Source organism: Ceratotherium simum, chromosome 32 (assembly GCF_057802395.1).
Source record: "Ceratotherium simum simum isolate JZ-2026a chromosome 32, ASM5780239v1, whole genome shotgun sequence".
Classification (NCBI taxonomy): Eukaryota; Metazoa; Chordata; class Mammalia; order Perissodactyla; family Rhinocerotidae; genus Ceratotherium; species Ceratotherium simum.
In genome coordinates this window covers 25,411,358-25,432,346 of record NC_141931.1, presented here as the reverse complement: position 1 = coordinate 25,432,346, position 20,989 = coordinate 25,411,358, and positions in this window count along the sequence as shown.

The following is a 20,989-nucleotide window of genomic DNA, read 5'->3' as shown; positions in this document are numbered from 1 at the left end:
ACAGTAATTGGGTGAAGTGCCCCACACATATATGTCTATTAGGTAGAACATATATTCATGTTGTTTAAAATTTCTATATTCTTTCTCACTTTTTAGGTGCTTGATAAATCAGTTATTGAAGGAGTTGTGTGAAAAATCTTCCACTATGATTGTAGTTTAATTTATTTCTTTTTATAGTTTTGTCAGTTTGTGCATTACGTATTTTATGACTGTTATGAGGTACAAATAGATACATAATTGTCATATCTTCCTTGTGACTTTATCATCTCATTTTATGAAGTGACTCTTTAAATTAAAATAAATATTTGATATTAATATAGCTTATACCACCTTTGCTTTTGGTCAATATTTAAATGTATATCCTTTTCCTTTTTTTATTTTCAATCTTTCTCTATCTTATTTTAGATGTGTTGCTTGAAAACAGTGATGGCTGGATTTCATTTTGTTTTATTCAGAATATCACTCTTTGCCTTTTAACTGGAAGCATTTAGTCTGTTTACTATTAATGTAATTACTGATGTATTTGGGTTTAAATCTTTCATGTTTTTCTCTCCTTTCTTGCCTTCTTTGAATTGATTGGTAATTTTTTTCCTTATTCTTTTTCTTTTTCCTCTACAAGTTTGGAAGTTGTGTACTTTATTTTCAGTTAGCTGCTAGCCTAGAAATTAAAGTATGCTTATTAATTTAACAATGCCTAAGTTAATTGATATCTTTATTTTTCTCTCAAAAATACAAGAATCTTAGAACACAGTAACTCCAAGTATATTTCTCCCAATTTATATGATATCATTGTCCTGTCTTTTAACTCTCTACTTTTTTTTATTGAGGTATAACTGACATAAAACATTATATTAGTTTCAGGTGTGCAACATGATTTGATATTCATATATATCACAAAATGATCACCACAATAAGTCTAGTTAACACCCATCACCACACATAGTTACATTATGGAATTTTTCTTTTTTCTTGTGATGAAAACTTGTAAGATTTACTCGCTTGGTGAGTTTCAAATATGCCATACAGTATTATTAACTATAGTCACCATGCTGTACATTATATCCCATGACTTGTTTATTTTATAACTGAAAGTTTATACCTTTTAACCCCCTTCACCCATTACGTCCACGCCCCCTACTCCCACCTCTGGCAACCGCCAATCTGTTCTCTGTATCTATGAACTTGGTTCATCTGGTTCTTGTTTTTGTTTTTTAGATTCCACATACAAGCGAGACTCTGTCTTTTTTTTTTTTTTTTTAACAGCTCAGGACATTATAATAATTGTTTTATGCAGCTCAGTTTTGATTTCCTACATTATAACATATTCTGTCTTGCAGCTCAGATCTTCTCTATTTTTACCTTGACCTTTACCTTCTCTCCCTTCCACCCCAGTGAAAACAAGCCCAACAGGAGGAAGGCAGGAACAAAGAGTTTGCCACCAGCAGAACCTGCTAAAGAAAATTCTGAAGGATATTCTTAGGAAGAAGAGAAGTGATCCCAGGTAGAAAGTCTGAACTGCAAGAGAGCACACATTATAACATAAGATACCAAAAACTAAGCTGGCATCGACAAAGGCTCCCAAAAGAGGAATGGGTATGTAAAAGTTAAGTGATCTTAGAAACAAAGCGTTGGCATTTTTGGGCATCATATTAAAATTTGGCAATTATCCTTTTTTTGTCAAAATATTGCTGAGAAGTTTAAAAATATCTAATCAGGTCATCTTTCCAGATATTTTTACTGGAAATACCAGTTTTTAAGGAGAAATAAATAAATGGTCACTGTCTTCCTCATTGCCCCTGCCCCCCTAATACACCTGACCCAGGGTTCTTCATATTTTTGTTCTTTTAACCCCCAAGAGGATTTGGAAAAATTATGTACTCTTCCACATATTTTAAAGTTAATATTCAAAATTTTACATTGTAATCTTACATCGTTGCAAAGAATATAATTTCTGACATATTATAAATTTTGAGTTTTAAATAAAACTATTATATCACGTTAAAAAAACAAGTTGAAGTTCACTCAGTTTGGCATACACCCTTAGGGCAAAAGCCATGCGCATTGTTCCATTTGCCTCTCTGTGCTTCCCTACTTCACTCAGTTCCTGACCTGGTTATTGTCCAAATTTTTGCCAGCTCATTAATGTTTTGGAGGAGATTACATTTCTTTTTACCCAGGATTTTAGTTGTTTTCAATGGGAATGTCGTTTTATGAGACTAATACGTCAGCTTTCCAGAGTGTGTGCCATTTTGTTTTTGAATAGTGGTGATTGTAGGACATCATAACTCTTCTAGAGCCTTTATTAAAAAAAATTTATTAGCATATCTATCTCAGTTTTGCATACATATATTTTCTTTGCCCCTGGTATAATGCGATGTGATTATATAAGATATGAACATCTCTTGAAAACAGATGAGGAGTTCAGTTCAGCTCATTGAGTCCCAATGGGCAAAGCACTGTACTGATGACAGAGACGAGTTAAGGAGAGATGAATAACATAATCCCTGCCCTCCAGAAGCTCTTAATCTACTGTAGGAGATAGACATTAATTTTTATACCAGAGAACCCAATGATAAATATAGCAGAGGATATACAACAAGAACTGTGAGATTATAGGAGAGGAATAGATTGGGTGAAAGGTAGGGGAGAAGACATTTACGAGAGAAGTCATAGTTAGCTGTGTGAACAAAGACATGGAGATGAGAAAACACAGCATATTTGGAAAACGCTGAGTTGGCTGGAGTGGATGGGTCAGAATGTGGATGTGTGTGCATGTATGCACATCGAGTGTGACGAGTGTGACCATGTGGGCAGTGACAGTGATGGTGAGGGAGATGACTTTGGAGGCTGTAGTGGCAAAATAGGCTGAAAGGCAGTGTATTTATCAGGATTCTCCAGAGAAACGGAACCAGTAGGATGTATGTGTACATATATACATATATGAAGAGTTGTGTTTTAAGGAATTGGCTCATGTGATTGTGGAATCTTGGTGAGTGTCAGATCTGATGGGGGAGGCTGGCAGGCTGGAGACTCAGGAAAGAGTTATAGCTCGAGTCCAGAGGCAGTCTGCTGGTGAACCAGGAAGACTCAATGTTGCAAATGAAGTCCTAAGGCCTTCTGCTGGAGAATTCTCTCCCGCTCCGAGAGGCAAACATTTTGTTCTATTCAGCACCTCAACTGATTGGAGAGGCCCACCCATGTTAGAGAAAGCAATCTGCTTTAGTCAGTGTCCACCGAATGTCCACCGATTTAAATGTTAATCTCATCTAAAAACACCCTCCCAGAAACATCCAGAATAATGTTTAGTGAAATATGGGGGCACCATGTCCCAGCCAAGTTGACACAGAAAATTGACCATCACAGGTAGGTTGCAGCAAAACTGTAGAAGAGTACAAATACCATTATGGGGAGATGGGGTTCTATCCTTTATTCAGTTGAAAGACATTTTGAGAAGGAAGATAACTCTGGTAAATGTTTAAAGGATGGACTGGAAGGCAGAGAAAAATACTGTAAACAAAAAATAGTAAGACCATGTACTAGGGAAAGGATGGAATGGAGTCTACTTACTACTAGTTTTGTGACTGTAGGTGAATTGCTTAATTTCTCTAAAGCTCTGTTTTCTCATCTGCAAAATGATAACAGAAACAGAGTCTGCTTTTTAGTGTCGTGAACATCTAATTGGATAATGCATGAGCACTGCCTCCTTTGGAGAGCCAGTGACATTGACCAGAGGGTCACGTCTGGAGGGCCCAGCCCTTACAACGGCCCCCAATGGTCCCTGCTGCCTGGTATTCACACCCTAGTGTAATTCCTCCTCACCCCCATTGTCCCAAGATTGGTCTGTGTGATCAGCAGAGTTTGGCAGAAGTGACATGTCACTTCTGAGATCAGGTTCTAGAAGACGGCAGTGTCTGTCTTGAGCACCCTTGCACTTGCTGGCTCTCTGGCTCTCTAGGATCACTGGCTTTGGGAGAAGCAAGCTGCCATGTTGTCAGCAGCCGTATGGAGAGACCTTTGTGGTGACAAACTGAGGCCTCTAACCAACAGCCAGAGAGGAACTTAGACCTGTGGCTGAGCTTGGCAATCTCTGCAAAGCTTGTCAAATGACTGCAGCCTTGGCTGGCAGCTTGAACACAGCTTCGTGAGTGACCTGTCTCAGCCATTTCTGGATTCTGCACACACAGGGAAAACGTTTGTTGAGAGAAAAATATTTGTTGTTTTAAACCACTAAGTTTTGAGTAATTCATTATGCATTCATCGATAACTAACAAACACCTTGGCATTCAGCAAATGCTTGTGATTTTGGAATATGCAAAATGTAAGGAGGGAGCAGAGTATTAGCATTTTTTACTCTCTACGGAAGATCGGTACATCTCAGGAAAAAGAGAAGAGGAAGAAAAGGAGAGAGTTAAGGAATGAACGTTCTCTGATGACCTAGAGAACATTTGAGTGAGATTCCTAAGGAAAGGCTGAGGAAGAGCACCGCACCCTTCATGTCTTGCAAATGAATGAAGGAGCCCGACCAGGCGTACAGCGCCCTTGGCAGCACCCCCCAACCATAACACAAGCACACACTTTCGGATAATCGTCCAGGGCTTCCACTAGCCTATCCTGGACCTTTCTGTGAACCTCTGTGTGTGTGTCACCCCTGAACATCCTCAGGCCAGAGGCGCATGGCTTGGCAGGCAGACTGTGCCTTTGTGTGAAGGAAAAGACACCTCTTCTTCCACATGGACACAAGCCAGTGCCAGGGCGCAGGGCTTGGCGAGCCAAACATGAACCGGATCCGGGCCCGCGCCTTGCCCTGGGTCAGCTGCCTTGTGCAATGTACAGACTGCACAACTGTCCTGGCACTTGCAGTTACCTGAACCTCTCTGGAAAAAACCCTTCTGGAAAGAGCGGCTGAAACGTTTATGTGAATTTGGTTCAGGGAAGGTAGGAGAGCTAGAGGTTTTTAGAATCAATCACTAAGGGGTAATTCCGCTTCATGGAGCGGTGGCTTGTTATGGACCCTGGGTGATGAGGAATGCTCACATGCTGATCATTGCCCGTGTGGAGCAGCAATGCTGGGTCCCTTGATGCCCCTTCCCCCGAGGACAGAAAGCAAGACACTGTGCGCCTTCAGAGAGCCCTTCCACCCTGGGTGTATGTATATCGTAGGAAAATATTCACTGCAATACTGCTCCTTTCCTTGAGGACATCCAAGATTCCTTTCACTTGTTTTTTTTTTTGATGAAAAAGCCCGCTTTCTGCTCTTACCTCTCCTACAAATTCCTTGGTTTTATATAAAGCTTAGACTAAGGAGCTCTTAATGCCTCTATAGTTTAAAACTAAACCAGCCAACCCATAATATAGGGGCCCAAGATCATCATAAGATGACCCCGAGTTTCTCAAAGGTCAAGTGTCGGGTTCGAGGTCACATAACCTTCAGTGCTGCAGTGGGGATGTAACCCAACACTCCTGCCTCCGTTCATCCCTGGTGGACACGGGCCAACCACGTGCCATGTCTGGTGGTGAAGATAGATATATACATAGATATTTATCAAATAAATATCATTTCTACTGTGTCTTGGCCACTAGAAAAACATGATGTGTTGAAAAAAAATCTTTCCAAGGACAGACTTGTCTATTTGTAATCATTTGGCAGCTCGTGTCTAGGTTGAGGCCAGCTGCTCTATATAGGATGAGCAATGAAGGAGATGTATTAAAAGGAATTCACGCCTATTTCACTTTGTAGTGAGAAGTAACAGAAAAAAATATTACAAATAGCAGTAAAGAGCTTGGGACTCAAACCCTATTTTTAGAGTCTGTTGAGTTAATCTACAGATCAATGATTTGAACCAGTAGGTAAACAGGCACAGGTGACAGTGGAATATGCAAATTGGCACTGAGAACACAGGAGACTCAAGTCCTTACACAGATGAGGAGCACCAGCAGTTGGAGCCCCTTGGAGAATTTTGCAGGGAAATGTCAAGTTGTGGCCCAGAGGATAAGATGAAACGTAATAATCCTAAAATTTGTGGAAGGGTAAAGAGCTAAAACATAACCTAGGCAGGATAGAGTGATCTCCTGTAGTATGTACACCAGCTGAGTACTAGTGAGAAGCCAGGAAAGACGGATGACAAGTCTTGGGAGGGGAGATGTAACAAAACTCCAAATCAACACCAAACTATTTTGTCGTATGGATTTGATGCGCCATGAAAAATGGATGAGGAATGTGGTAGCTTCTGTGGAGACCGTGTAGAACATGTGGGCAGCTAGAAAGCAGAGCTGTTTCCCATGAGAATTAGTAGCATTGGGTTACAGTCCAGGCTGGATGACCCCGGGAGTCTGCATCCCTGGCTGGGGCACATGCGAGTGGGCTGGGAGAGGCTTGGTGGCAAGGAGCTCCTTGGGTTTACCTGGGGGATAGCTCATACCTCGTTATATGGGGGAAACTCTCTGTCTGTCTTGTGCTGTTTCATCTTTTGCACTTTAAAATTTGGTAATCTTAAGGATGACAACTCTGACCTTTATTCTGGTCACTTTTATAAATTTAGATCAATTCAGTATTTGGGGATGCTCTTGCCTAAGACAAAGTTAACAGGCCACCAGAGCATGGAGATGCTTTTGATCATGTCCTCCTGCTCTGTGGAGATTCTCCTGTTGGCTCTAAGGTCTGGAATATTCTACATTTAATGCTGCAACTTCTGTTTCTTTTTTTAATTCTGTTTCATTTTTATAATATGTATAATATTATACATATTATATATGTATAATATTATACATATTATATATGTATAATATTATACATATTATATATGTATAATAATTCTGTGAAATAAGATTTCAAGAAAACAAAATGTATAATTTTCTCATCAACCACTAAGTGTTATCAGTCATGGTTTAATCTCATCTTATCTTCAGACTTGATAAGAACAATTTTTAATTCCTCAACTCCAAATTCTTTTTCTGGAAATGGGTGCCAGTGGGCAAACCTGTGTCCAAAACACCATGGAGATGTATTGTCTGCTTTCTAACATTTGTATGCCCCAGTCTCAGACTCTCCATTGCTCTGGCTATTTCACTTGGTTAAGTAACCAACCATAGTTAGCTTGACTTTGAGTATCTTCACCAGGGATAAAAGTTCACCTTCTTTTGATCTTCCAGTGTCTTCTCTTTTGATGCATCTAAAGTAGCAAGGCTGAGAGTGCTATATAAGACCAATTTTGTACTCTTTCTTGTAACCTCCTCCTGATTAATGTTTCTCCAATCAGAAAGTTTCTCTGCTAGATTGAGTTTATGCCATTTATTTTTCTTTCCATGATACCTGGTGGATTACGGAAAGAGCAGGTATTGATGCCATCATTAAAAAACTGTGGAATTGAGTTATGGAGATGATAAATGAAATATAAATGTGTTCCCTGATACTCCATTAGGGGACATTTTGAAGAAAAACTTGTTTTTTTTAATGATCCCTTGAAAACACAAAAAAATTAAACAAACTGTACATTACTCTTTTCATATGTCATCCTCTAGACCAGTGGTTCTTAACACTGACTATACATTAAAGAACATTTAATGTAGAAGATTTAATTCCTATACAATAAAGGAAGATTAAAAAAATATTGATGCTCAGGTGTTACCCCAGATCAGTGAATCAGGTGTGGCTTTCTTTAGATTTATCCTTCTTGGAGTTCGTTGAGCTTTTTGAATCTATGAATTGACAACTTTCATCAGTTTTAGAAAATTCTCAGCCATGATTTGTTCAAATATTGCTTCTTCTCCATTCTCTCCTCTCCTTCTGGGATTACAATTATACATTTGTTAGATCATTTGGCTATGTCTCACGTGTCTTTTCTGTTCTGTTATTTTTTTCCTCTATGTATGTTATTTGGAATATTTTTAAGTTTACTTGTCTTCGAGCTAACAAATCCTGGCTTCTGACTTGTCAGTCTGATATTCAACCCATCCAATGCATTCTTACTTTTAGATATTTAATTTTCAGTTCTAAAGTGTCCTTTGATTCTTTTTCACAGATTTCAATTCTCTGTTGAAATGCTCCACATTTTAATCACTAGTCCACTTTTCTCTGTATTTTCTTTAACATATTAATAACAGTTATTTATAGACCTTATCTGCTAATTTCAACATGTAGGTCATTCCTGTGTTTGCTTTGAAGGGCTGTTTTTTTTTTTTTCCTCTTCTTCTCCTGTCTTGTAACTTCTTATTTTATGCTGGACACTGTGTATAAAAGAACAGTAGTGTACTTTATATTACTTTGACTGGGAGAGGATTTGCCCTTTGATGATTTAATCAGGGATGGATCTTTAGTCGAATTCAGTCTATCTCTGGTTTCAAATATTTCAGAGTAGAGAAGACCCTCCTATGGTTTTTGAATGCTAGCCTATCAGGTCTCTGCCTCTCTCATTTCCACCTGCAGAGAATATAGGGTAATTGGTCTGCCTTTTGGAACTTTTGAACTTTGCTTTTTAGTCTCTGGCCCCATGCTTTTTCCAAATTTGGCATATATCTTAAAGAGGAGACTGGCTGTGTGTTTGAAGCAGATGTTCCTCCTGGAGTCAGACTTTATTTCCCCACTACTGTGAGACTAAGCATATTTCAGTCTGCTATTTTAAAGAAGCTTCCCTAACCTTCCAAGTGCCCCTTACTCAGCAAATGAACCATAGGGGAAAATGACCTTTGTGCATTTAGGTCTCCTGAGGTTTCCAAATTGTCATTCCAGCTCCCTACAACCTCCAAAAGTTTTGGTAGTTTTTCTTTCTCACAGTAATATCCTTGTATTCAGGCCAAGCTCGAGCCTCATCTTGCACTTAGATTTGGCAAACATTTTCAGGGTAGGAAGCAGCCAGGTGCCGCCTACTCACCTTGGAAGTGCTTTCCTGTCTCTGGTTGAATTTATTTAGTCCTCTTTGCTTCCATAGCTTTATGATGTCTTGGATAATAAAATTTTAGCAATTTAACTGGCTTTTTAAAGTTGTTGCAGCTAGAGCAGTGTTCTGTTGCTTCCTACTACATTTTACCTGGAACCACAGATCAATTAAACCATACTTTCTGACGGAAAGCATTAGCTTGGTAGATGGATCTTATAAAAATGGAGGGGGAGGCATAGGAAATAAATAAAAGGTGCTATGATTTGGGGAGTATGATATTTGAAAGAACAAGCTCTTTTTTGGTAAAGTCTTACCTTTGAAAGAAAGGTCTTACTCAGATATATTCTTATTCTCTGTTGCGATTCACTAATCTAGTGAGAGAAACTCCTTCATTCCAAAGAAATTAATTATCCAGCTCAAAGGTCCTGTGTTCTAAATGTGTTCAGTAGCTGGAGAATCATTACTGAAAAGTCTACAAGTGAAACCTCTGAAAATATGTAACCATATTTAATGTATAACGAGAAAACTCCACAATGTGAATACACATTATAGGATCTCTTTTCACACACACTTATCCTTTTTACCTTCTGAACTCCTGCAATTTATGTCACAGATGTCTATAATTATGAGTAGAATGTGTGTGACTTTTTTTCTTACATGTTAAGCCTGTGTCCCCAAATAGACAACAAGTTTCCTGTGGACATGACAAATCAGATAGTACCCAGAACAGTGCTGAGCAGATACTTTTTTTGATTAATTGATTGTTGGATATTTTCCCCTGGTATTTGACTAATGCATTTGGACAGAGAGAAAAGCCATATTGGGTTTGCAGAGCCTAGAATATGTGTAATGAATTTAGAGCAAAGACATACACAAAAATTATACTTGTCTGCCATTTGTGGGAAATAATTGTATATATGATACAGGAAGTTTGCTAATTTGTTTTATATTATCAAAATTGTTTAAAGTTGGATGAGCAGGTGGTAGAATTCCTTCCCCAAAAGGTGTTTGGGTATAGAATAAATGTTTCTGTGTCTTGAATTACTTACTGGTTCTATTGGAAGGCAGTGATATAGACTGATTCATCCTACAAAGATTTTTCTCTACCTACCATCCTTCTTCATTTAATTAAGTTATACGAAGGCTAAGGAGAGCTAAGAACAGAGCCACATACAGTAGAGAAAGAGCCTTGGCATGATTCACTTGGCCTTTGAATCAAGTTCAATCCGATAATAGACCAACATGAAGAAATGATGCTGTACAGAATCTGAGGCCTGGAAAGACTAAGAATCCATAGATTAAGGTCTCCTTGAGTCATTTACATTAAATATATATATTTATTACACAAAGCATGCCTAAATTTTTTGATCATTCAAACTTAATACAAGTCTAAGAGCATAACCTCTCATAGGATCTTACACCTGGACAGAAGATCCTTTCTGTGTTGAACTCACAAGACGTGTCATCTCATTTGAATAAAAGGGTGTCACTTTTATCTGTTTGTGAGTGAATGGGTATGAAAGTACATGAAAAGTCCTACTGTGTGATTTGAAGACTATCCATTAATTTGTGATTGACTGGAGAATCCATCCTCTTTGGCTGATAGAGTGCAAAGGGGAGCTTTCTACTCAATAAATGTGTACATTTCTTTGACTCTCACTTGCTCTCTGTAATATTAAGTAGTTATCTAGTGTAGAGAGAACAAACTGAGGAGTCTGTATGCGACTGTGGATCGTTTGGGCAAAGTGTGCATTATACATGAATTAAAATATTATCAAACCACAGAATATATTGAATCCTAGGACATCTGGTTACACCCTGTAAATGAACATGTCGAATGTACAGTTCCTCATGCCTTAACATTTCATTTCTCCTTTTGATCAGAATTCTTTTGGACCGTTAATTAAAAAGAGCAACTCCATCTCATATTGCTACACCCTAAGTGATCCCTTGTGGTTAATTTAGGTTTGCATTATTACTTGCTGTTGTCCTTATGTTTGTTCTGCTCAGGGGGAATGGGGTTGTTCTACTTCAGATTGTATCTGGCAGTTGGTAGGTACCTTGTTGTAGGTACCTTGTTGATAGTCTCAATCAATGTTAGACTCGTGTCAATTTAATGGAGCTCCCTCATTTTATGGACAGCGAAGCAGACTCAGAGAAGTCAAGCAACTTGCTCAATGCCACACAGCTCATTGGTGGCTGAGTCAAGCTTAGGATCAGGATCTTGGTGTTCTGGCTGTGCTGTATTTCTGCAATTTTTGTCCTACAACTTCACAATTTTGACTTAGTCTTGCTTTCTGATGTGGAATATGCTGCTCTTGGTGCAATTATTAATGCAGTTAGTTCTGGAAAATCTTGTGCACGTGGGTAATAAAAATAAGCACATTCTTTGAAGAAGAAGGTCACTTTTCACATGTAATGAGAACAGGTGAGACTAGTCTTTCAAATATTTCCTCCTGTAGACTTCCCAGAGGGTAAATGACACTCTCCCCATTTTACTTGCTTTAAACTGTTTAGCTAAAATCTTGACCTATGAACATATTATATATCAAGTGGCTAGAAACACAGAAGGGTGGAATCAGCCTCATTGCATTTTCTGTTAGGAGAACATCCTTAAATTTTATCGACTTCTTGCCTTATAATGCACCACATGGCTCTTCTGCTTTAGTGGCTGCTGCTGTGCCATGCAGGCTACTTGGAAAGTAATTAAATTGAACAGACACTGCCCTTGATTTAAAGTCAGAGGGGGAAGCAGTTAATTGAATAGAAATGACAGTTCTTCTTCTTCCTTTTTTAAAGGCTAGGCCAAGCTTGGAGACAACATAAATATTAAGGGGAAACGGCCCTAAACAATCAAGATGAATCATGGGCTTGGTGAGGACAATTTATTTTATTTCACTTGATAAGCAAAGGAAACATTTGAGTTCTTTGTGGTTCTCTGCAAACCCTTGCTTTCCAGACAAATAACAGTTGGACTCTGTGATCCTTGTCACCTTGGTGCAGAGGCTTTCAAATCTTTTCTCCCTGGATTTTTCTGGTTCGTTTTCGGGTTGAAGGGGCGTATGTGACAGAAGCTGGGAAATGAAAGATGGGATTGTTTTCTTGTCATCCTGTACCCATGCCACCTGGCGGCTGTGATTCTGATGAGTGGACATACATAATGGCCATCTCAATGCAACATGCTCCCTTATTTCCTGGAGGTCAGGCACCAGGAGGACCAGGAGGGCATAAGATCTGTTGAAATGTGACCCTATTTGGAGCAGGGATAGGAGTCCCTCAGCATGTACAGGGTTGAAGGAAATGACTTCCTGGAAAGTTCAGGGAGTTCTGAAATCAACAGCTAAAAGTAAAAATGCTCATTTTCAAGAAAAAAGTATAATTAAAATGTCCCCAGAGGTGAAGGAAGAGAAGGAACTTCCTTGTCAAGCAATAGATATAAAATAAAAATCCAAGTGGAAAAAAAGATATCAAATTTCAACTCTAAATGCTTCTGCCATATATAGAGAGTTGTAGCCCTTAGGATATTTCTATTGAAAGTCTTCATAGCTTGCCCTACTCAATTATAGTTTCCTTTTAATGATTTCCTTTTCAACTCCAGCTAAATTCTTACCCTTCTGCACACGCTGGGAGAGATGACCCAGAACCTGATGGATGTGGGTAGGAGAGAAGAGAGAGTTGGGACAGTGATGAAGAAACCAGCGTTTCTCCATGTACCCATGATTCTTCTGGAACCGTTGGAGTGGAAATCTTTTCACCTTTGCACTTAGAATAAAGCAACCCAGCATGAACAATAGATTGGCTTCTGCATACTCTTTGGTAAGCAAGTGCTTCTGCCGCTGAGCTCAATTTTCTAGTCTAAAGGTCGGGGAGCAGGCTTGTGTAACCTGGGGAAGGTGAATGTAGAGATGGAGGGATGAGAGCAGCTAGGAGAGACTCAGGTGAACGTTTGGCTTTGCCACTATCAAACTGTCCCTCAGGCGATGCCAACTCGCCTTTTTAGGCCTCATGGCTGCAAAATGAAGGGATCAAATGAGATGATCTTTAAACTCCTTTCAGTTCTGACATGACTGTATGCCAACTCCTCCCCTTCCTCCTCAGGGTGTTTAAATGGTGGAATCATGTATGAGTTCAAGCAACCAGGCACCATGGGACTGGAGAGAATGAGCTGAGATGGGCCTGGATGCAGCCTGGGAACATGTGCATCCGACACAGGTGAGCTATTTCAGGAACAGGTCCATGGAGCGAGGGGATTCTTCTCTACAATTGATCTGCAATTTACAAAGAATAAGAACACGTTGATGTTTTTGCTTGGGAAGGGGTTTATAACTTTCCCATTCAAAACTTTTACAAGTTACTGTCTTTCTAGGCTTCTCAAGTATAAAATAAAGAGATTGGACTGGTGGTCTCAAGCAGAAACTCCCATTGTGTATTTCACAGAAAGATTTCAAAAACTAAAAATAAATGTTCGGGTAGGGGGAAAAGACTCAGCTTAAAAACGAGTTAAACAGGCATCGTTTCTACTGGACTTCTCAAAATTGTTAATATGTTAACAGTACATTTTGAACTTTTAAGGTGGAATATAGAATATAGTATTTACTAAACTTGTTTAATTACAGAATTCATTCCTCCCCTACAAACTCATTATTATTATTATTTTATTAAGCAACTAGTGTTCTGAGGAGGACAGTTTGGAGAACATTGCTTTAAGGAGTCAATACTTTTAATGCCCAGTTACTCTCCAGAAGAGAAGCCCCATTTGTATCTAAGCAAAGGAGATTCAAGTTAGATGTGTTGAAGAACTTTCCACGTGAAAGTATGCAATAGGTACTGAAGAAGATTATGTGATTTCCCTAATCCAGACTTTGCTCCATCAGTCCACAGACCATTGTATGGGCTCTCATTCAATCAGGACTTTCTTAAGGATTCTTGTTAAGCACTCTGCTTTGTGAATGAAAAAAAATTGGCCTTTAAAACAAGGAGCCAACAGTGAGCAAAAGTGAAATAAACACTCAGGTAAGACCAATTGCGGTTTTATATAGCAATTGGGAGTAATATTTTGAAGTTCAATTGTGTGGATTCTTTCCCTTTTATTTTACATTGTGGCCAAGAAATCAATATCAGCGTTTACATGAAACCTGTGGGTGTGGTTGCTTATCTCAACTGTTATGTAATCTTTATTACTCATTAGGATGTGGTGTTCTTGTTGTGTAGCCTCCGACAATTCTCAGGCGACATGATGATACACGAGATTTGGTAGTATAGTATTCAAACTTACTAAAATGTGTCCACATTGGCACATGTTTAAAAAAGTATATGCTGCCTTAAGTGAGGTGTGTTAAAATTTTTCTTCTGTTCTTGCGGGTTTCAGTTTGAAAACAATCGAATTGTTTGAAAAATGTAGGTTACATACCACCCAGGAAAGTCCCTCTCTGAAGCTCAGTAGACAGCAGAGCAGGAAGTCAAAGGTAGCCAGCTGAGATTGCTACTACCAACTTCTCACCATGGGCCCGGCCTCTGCATCTCTTCTGATTGGTGTGAAAACAAAGTAAACCATGAGTAAAGAAAGGTGGTCTTGTTGATGTTCTCCTTGGGTTTCTAGACCAGGATAATTTTCATTAAGGCCATCATTTGCCATTGCACATTTCTGAGAAGTACGGTTTTGCATTACCACGTGATCATAATTCAAGCCATAGAGGTGGTGCCCAGTACTTATTTTTGAATGGATGAATGGATTATACCAAGCTTGGTATAGTGACAAGATATGCGGATGAATTCTGGCTCCATCAGTCACCAGCTACCTGACGCCAGAGAGCACAGCCTTTCTTGACTGTGGTTTCCTCACTGACTTAGATTAGGTCTCCTTACCCCGTAAAGTAGGCTCGATTTCTAGAACACAGTAGAGTCTTCCAGCAGAGTTATGAGTCAGTTTTATGCCATTCTTGCCCTTCTCCTTTCCCTGGATTTGTCAGAATTTCCAGCAGAAAGGAGAATGAAACTCAAGTTGGCACCTTTTTTCTATTCTAAACAGAATCTTGACTCCTAACTCCAATCCTTCTCTCTTTGGCTACTAGGTACCTCACCCCTCTCTTATCCAGCCCTAAAGAGATCTCAACTTCCAGTTATAAGATAAATCAGTCCTGGGGTTGTAATGTATAGCATGGTGACTACAGTTAACCATACTGTGTCGTACATTTGAAAGTTGCTGAGAGAGCAGATCTTAAAAGTTCTCATCACAAGAAAAAAAATTTGTAACTATGTGAGATGATGAATGTTAACTAGACTTACTGTGGTCATCATTTTGAAATAAATACATATATCAAATCATTGTATTGCACACCCTAAACAAATATAATGTCATATTCAATTATATCTTAATAAAACTGGAAAAAAGATCTCAGATAATTAAAGGATCAAAATAATAATAAAATAATAAAGATACTTAATAAAAATAATAATCATTTGTTAAAAGCTTACTGCATTCCAAGTAATTTTCATTCCCTATTTTATTTAATCCACACAACAATTGTGTTGGGGTCATTGTACTCCCGTTCTATGAACGAGGTAGTGAGGCTAAATGGGGTAGTCGTTTACACCAAGTCACACAACTGGAAAGTGTGAGAGCTGGGATTTGAACCCAAAGCTCCTTACCTCCACAAACAAGAGCTGTGCTATCTCTCTGCACTATCTCCTCACAAAAATGGTGGGGACCCTTGGATCAGGTCACTTTCACGGTTCCTGGCGGCTCCATAATTCTCTGAGCTACATCACTTTTGTCTTTTCTACCTAGTATCTCATTCTTTGTACTCCAGCTTCTCCAACTGCACAGCCACAACAGCAACAGCAATGATTTGTTCTGGGGTGACAAATATTGAGAAGCTTGTTTGTTGAGTCTGGGTTTGAGCCAGAAATCACCGTGGGGCTTCTGTGACCTGCTCCAAGTTGAGGACTATGTTTTATTCATCTTTTCACGTCTAGAATAAGCCAAGAGATCAGTTTCTTATTATCATCACTATTTTATAGGCAAAGAAACTAATGTAAAGAGAGGCTACCCAGCTACTAAATAATAAATCCAGACTCAGATCTGGGCCTTTTGTCTAGAAGTCAGGCACTATTTCCATTCAACGCTGGTACATAGTAGGCACTTCATAAATTTCATCAAATGAATGAGTGATAGCATATCTCAATTTGTTTCCGGTGTTCTTAAAATAGAAGGTGTCAAATGGTTCACGTGCAAACCGTCTGTGGATCTGCTGTATCAAGAGGCCCTGATGTTTGCAAGAGAATCCAGGGCATAGCAAAAGAACTGAAGTGAAGACATTGGCACCCACTGGCCAATGAGAATCTACCCGATGTAGGTCCGTGTGGTGTGCGGGAGTCGGAAGCTAGAGACTAGGTTGTTGCCAGTATAGAAACACTAGTCAAGTGAGGGTATGAGACCAGGAAAAAGAAAACTACGACGTTACTAAAGTTTGCAAAGAAAGGTCAACAGCCTTTGGGACAAATTAATTCTTCACCACTCAGAGAAGAATATTGTGCTCATATAGAAACGTTCTTCAAAGAGATCAGACTCCCTACCAATGATCATCCTCTATGATCACTACCACAGCATCTCTCAGAGAGCTTGCACAACAACTTGAGGTGGGATGTTTATCTAAGAAGGGAAATATAAGCTCAGAGTGATGAGGTGACAGTCATTGAAACAGTGAGTTTTCTGTCATTGGCAAGAAAAAAACAATCCTTAAGCTACGGTTTGGAAAAAAAAAAAGACCCTCACTAAGGTGTTCCATTTCAGCCTCTAAATATTTTTTCAGATATTAATTTAATGTGAATCTTGGTTAGGGTAATAGTTGATGTGGCTCCATGCATATTCTACTTAAAATTTGTTTTATCACAGTAAATGATGTGCTTCATTTTACATGTTTCTCCCAACTTGGGACTTATTTCTTCATGACTATTTGTGGACTTTTTAAAAGGACATGCCCTTAGTGACGATTTTTCTTTTCCTAGAGGTCTGTTCCAATATGAACACATTTATTTCCACCTTCTTTAGGGCCTCTATGAAATCGTGAGCACGCCACCTAATTCTTCTGTACCTCAGCATCCTTCTCCATGAAATGGAGAAAATAATAGTAGCTGTCACATAAGAGAATAAAATGTAAAGCAACCATAAATGTTTGTTCTTATTATCTGTATCCACCCTGTTCTCATAATGAGAAGCATATGCTTTGGATAGCAGGGTATCCATTTTGAGTAGTTTTTTCCAGTAGAGGATAAAGGGAGATTTCCTTGGTTTGTCTCTAGTCATTGTCATCCTCATCATTCTTATCAACAAACATTTATTGAGCACTTTTCACTAGTAGAGCAGGGTGTCACACCCTGGTGAGGTGAGGAAGTGTAAGACATCTTTGCAGCAGAGAGGTTTATAATTTAATTGGGAAGCCCGCATATGCTCATAAATTAAATAATAACGCAAAGTATCCTAAGATAAATGTGGAGGGAACATATGGCTAGTAAAACCTAGGAGAAGTCAGAGCGGAGAGACCATGGAGAAGACAGTATGCGTGAAGTGATGCATGAGCTGGCCTTGAGGGACGAGGAGGTAGCACTTGCTAATCAGTGGCCCAATGGTGTGTCTGTTGGCCAAGGACTAGAGAGCTGTGAGCTATGGGAAAGAGAGGTGCTGACAGATCCAGACAGGTATTGCGCACTTTTCACTCTGGGTTTTCAATTCCTTGGCCTTTCTTGGATCAAGCAGACAATGATAGCACTAAAGACTAAAGACATTTTGTTAAGTCGTTGTTTGTCATAATATTTATTGTAGTTATTGAGATTAGGCTAGACACTTGAGATACGTACATCTTTGTATAAACAGAGGGTGAAGAGAAAATTAGTGTGGGGTTTTGTAATCCTAAAAATGGCAGCTGGTAAAATAAGATTCATATATCTTCTCAGAATTGTTTATATCTGATTTTCTTTCACAATGTGGTACACACCCTGTATATCAACCTACTTGCTCTTCTTCCTAAGGAACAACTCACTCGCTTTACATGTCTGGCAAATAGCACTGCTGGCACCTCTTCTTCAGGTTGCAAACTGACCATTTTGCACAGATTCTCTGGAACGTGACCCTAGAGAGGAGGTCTACGCCTGACCTTGTAATTAACTAGCTTTGAGACTTGGGGCAAGTCACTTTCTGCTTGCAGGCCTCAGTCTCCTAATTTAGATCATGAAATAGCCAAACTAGCCTAATGTATTTCAAACCCCTTTTATCAGCTAAATCATTTCCTCCTGCAGAATCTTCTATGAAATCACTATTTATAAATGTGGGATTTTCTGGTGGAAACAGAGGGGGCAGGGGTTAAGGAACTCAGAGTCCTGCTGATAGGCCTCTTCCTCCATGGCTGTAATGACTAGAGCACTGTGGAAACCAAGCTGAAGAAGGTTGAATTGAAGGACCTTTAAAATATCCTTCAGTGATGATGTTTCACTATTTTAATTCTGTGCACAGAAAACAAATCATAATGGAATCAGGTCTGTCATCCTGGCATGTTACTGAAATGGAATGCCATGTAAGTTCCATTTCTTTGGAAAAATTCCATGTCACAGGGAAACTACCAGGCCTATGGGATTCTTTCTCTGGGTTTGTACAAGGCAGGATTATCGGATTTAGGGAAAAGACCTTCTGTCTTATTTCATTTACTTGGGGACCACTCTAATTGGTAGTTTGGTGGGCAGGTCTGGAATTTATGTGCAACCTGGGTGCTTGAATCAATTGTTTCTTAGAAAACACCAGACATTCATATTTGAGGAATGTCTTATTTATTTCTGCTATTCGTAATAAAGGCAAATGGTCCAATGATAACATAATTGTCCATCTTGCTTATTATAATTTTCAAACTGTTAGTGAAAAAGCCAACTGAAATCTTATATTTACGTTGAATGTCTTATGTGTACACATACATATAATCGTGTATAGCTGTGTAATGCATGCTTATCTAACATAAACATAACATCAAGATATCCATCATAGTTTTGTACACTTGATATGTCTAAAACCTTTAAGGAGATACAACATTTTGGTGTTGAGTTGGTAGTAATTATATTTTAGCATGAACACCACAGCTTCATTAACTAATACAATGTTGAATTAAAATTGCATTTTTGTTTGTATTCCTTAAAGGAGCATTCTGTGCCTCATTATTCTCACCCTCATTCAAAGCACCCAAGGGCTAAAAGTGGTGGAGAGAGGCATAGGCAGCCTGGCTTTACCTATTGCAGCTCCTAACCATGTTCCTCATTTTGATACTTGATCAAATGCTTGCATATGTTCGTTCTCTCTCATATCTGAACACGACGTAGTATCCTGCAATCCAGCTGGAGCAGTAACAAAGATGACACATTGGCCCTCATCTATCTGATGCAGGTGTATATTCTTCATTCGGTTTGCAACTGGAAGGGGGAGCGGGGTGTGGATTTATTGTCTCCCTTAAACTCCAGTGGTCCATTCGTTCAGCCTAACTAGATAAGCTTCTGCAGGGCAAGGATCAGCCTCTAGTCCAGGGCTCTACACCTTGTAACCTAGGAATAAATTCTGGATGAGCTTACCTGAAATTCCACCGTGTCCTCCTCGGTTCCTAGTACGATACACTGCACTAGTATGTGCTCTATGAACACCTCCTGCATGAATGAATGGATTAAATTGGCATAAGTGCATGACATAAAACAGATTCTGGTGGAGCCTTGGATGAAATGCTGTATTGGGTATTGTTCACTTCCCCTTCTGGGTCTACTCTCCACTCTGTTCTGCTCTGCCAGGCTGACCTTGATGGACAGAATTAAGGGTTCCTTTGCTCTCTGGCCTTGCATCAGGTTTGGCCAGTGGGAGGCCCTAGCAGGGGAATGGGAGAGTGAGATTGGATTATTTATTCCACAGATCCCTTACTGCCAGGTCATGGGCACAGTCGCTGTTAGAAGGCCCTCTTGGATGGTGGGAGGCCTTTCTAGGGCCCGGTACCTCTCGCTTCTCCTGCTCCCCAGGGGAAAAGAGTAGAAAGAGCTCCCTGCTGTTGCTAGATCTGGGGTGCTGCACCCCGCCTTCTTTGTTTCCCTTAACCCACCCACAACTTTGTAAAAACTCCCTTCATTAACCTGCCCTGAATTGTCCAGCTTGAGTGTGCTGGTAATCTCCTTCCAGGACTGAGTAAGTCACACATATGTTCGCATATCAAATCATTGTGGATGGATTAGTACATGGCCGGCACTGTGCTGGACCCTGGGCACATTGAAGCGATGGAACAATGCCTACCTTCAAGGAACTTGTGGTTTGGTCGGGAAGATAGGCTTTAATTCAATAATCACACTAAGAATTGTAAGAAATGTAAATTCAATAATCACACTAAGAATTACTAAGAAATGTAAAGTTACAATTTTGTTAGGTATGGGAGGCAAGCTCTACCGCCAGATAGACCTCTATAGAGGTCATCACAAGGGTGCTTGATTTCATCTGGGGGATCATATCATATAAGGCTTCCCTGAGGAAATGATGTTTGAGCAGTGATTACATTGGAAGTACAGTCATGCCGTCACTTAACGACCAGGATACATTCTGAGAAATGCATTGTTGGGTGATTTCGTCATTGTGGGAACATCATAGAGTGTATTTACACACACCTAGATGGTATAGCCTACTGCACACCTAGACTCTAGGGTACTAATCTTATGGGACCACCGTCGTATGTGTGATCTGTTGTTGACCCAAACATCGGTATGTGGCGCATGACTATTCACTGAAGGTAAGTGGTGGTTAGGAAAGGTCTTTAGAAGGGAGACAGCACAGGCAAAGTTCTGAGGTTAAGGAAACATTGCACAGGCAAGAGCCTGAAGGAAGGTCAGATGACCAGAAGGCAGAATAGGGGGAAGGTGGTGCAGAATGAAGCTGCTGGTGGATATAGAGGCCGATCTGGGAGGCAGTTCTGAAGATTTGGGTCTTTAGGCTCAGAGCAACAGAAGACGTTGGAGGGTTGAAGGAGTGTGTATGTGTTATAAGATCAGGGTTGTGGTCTTCAGCGTGGAGCATGAATTGGAGCAGGGAGAGCTGAGAAAGAAAAATTGTGGTG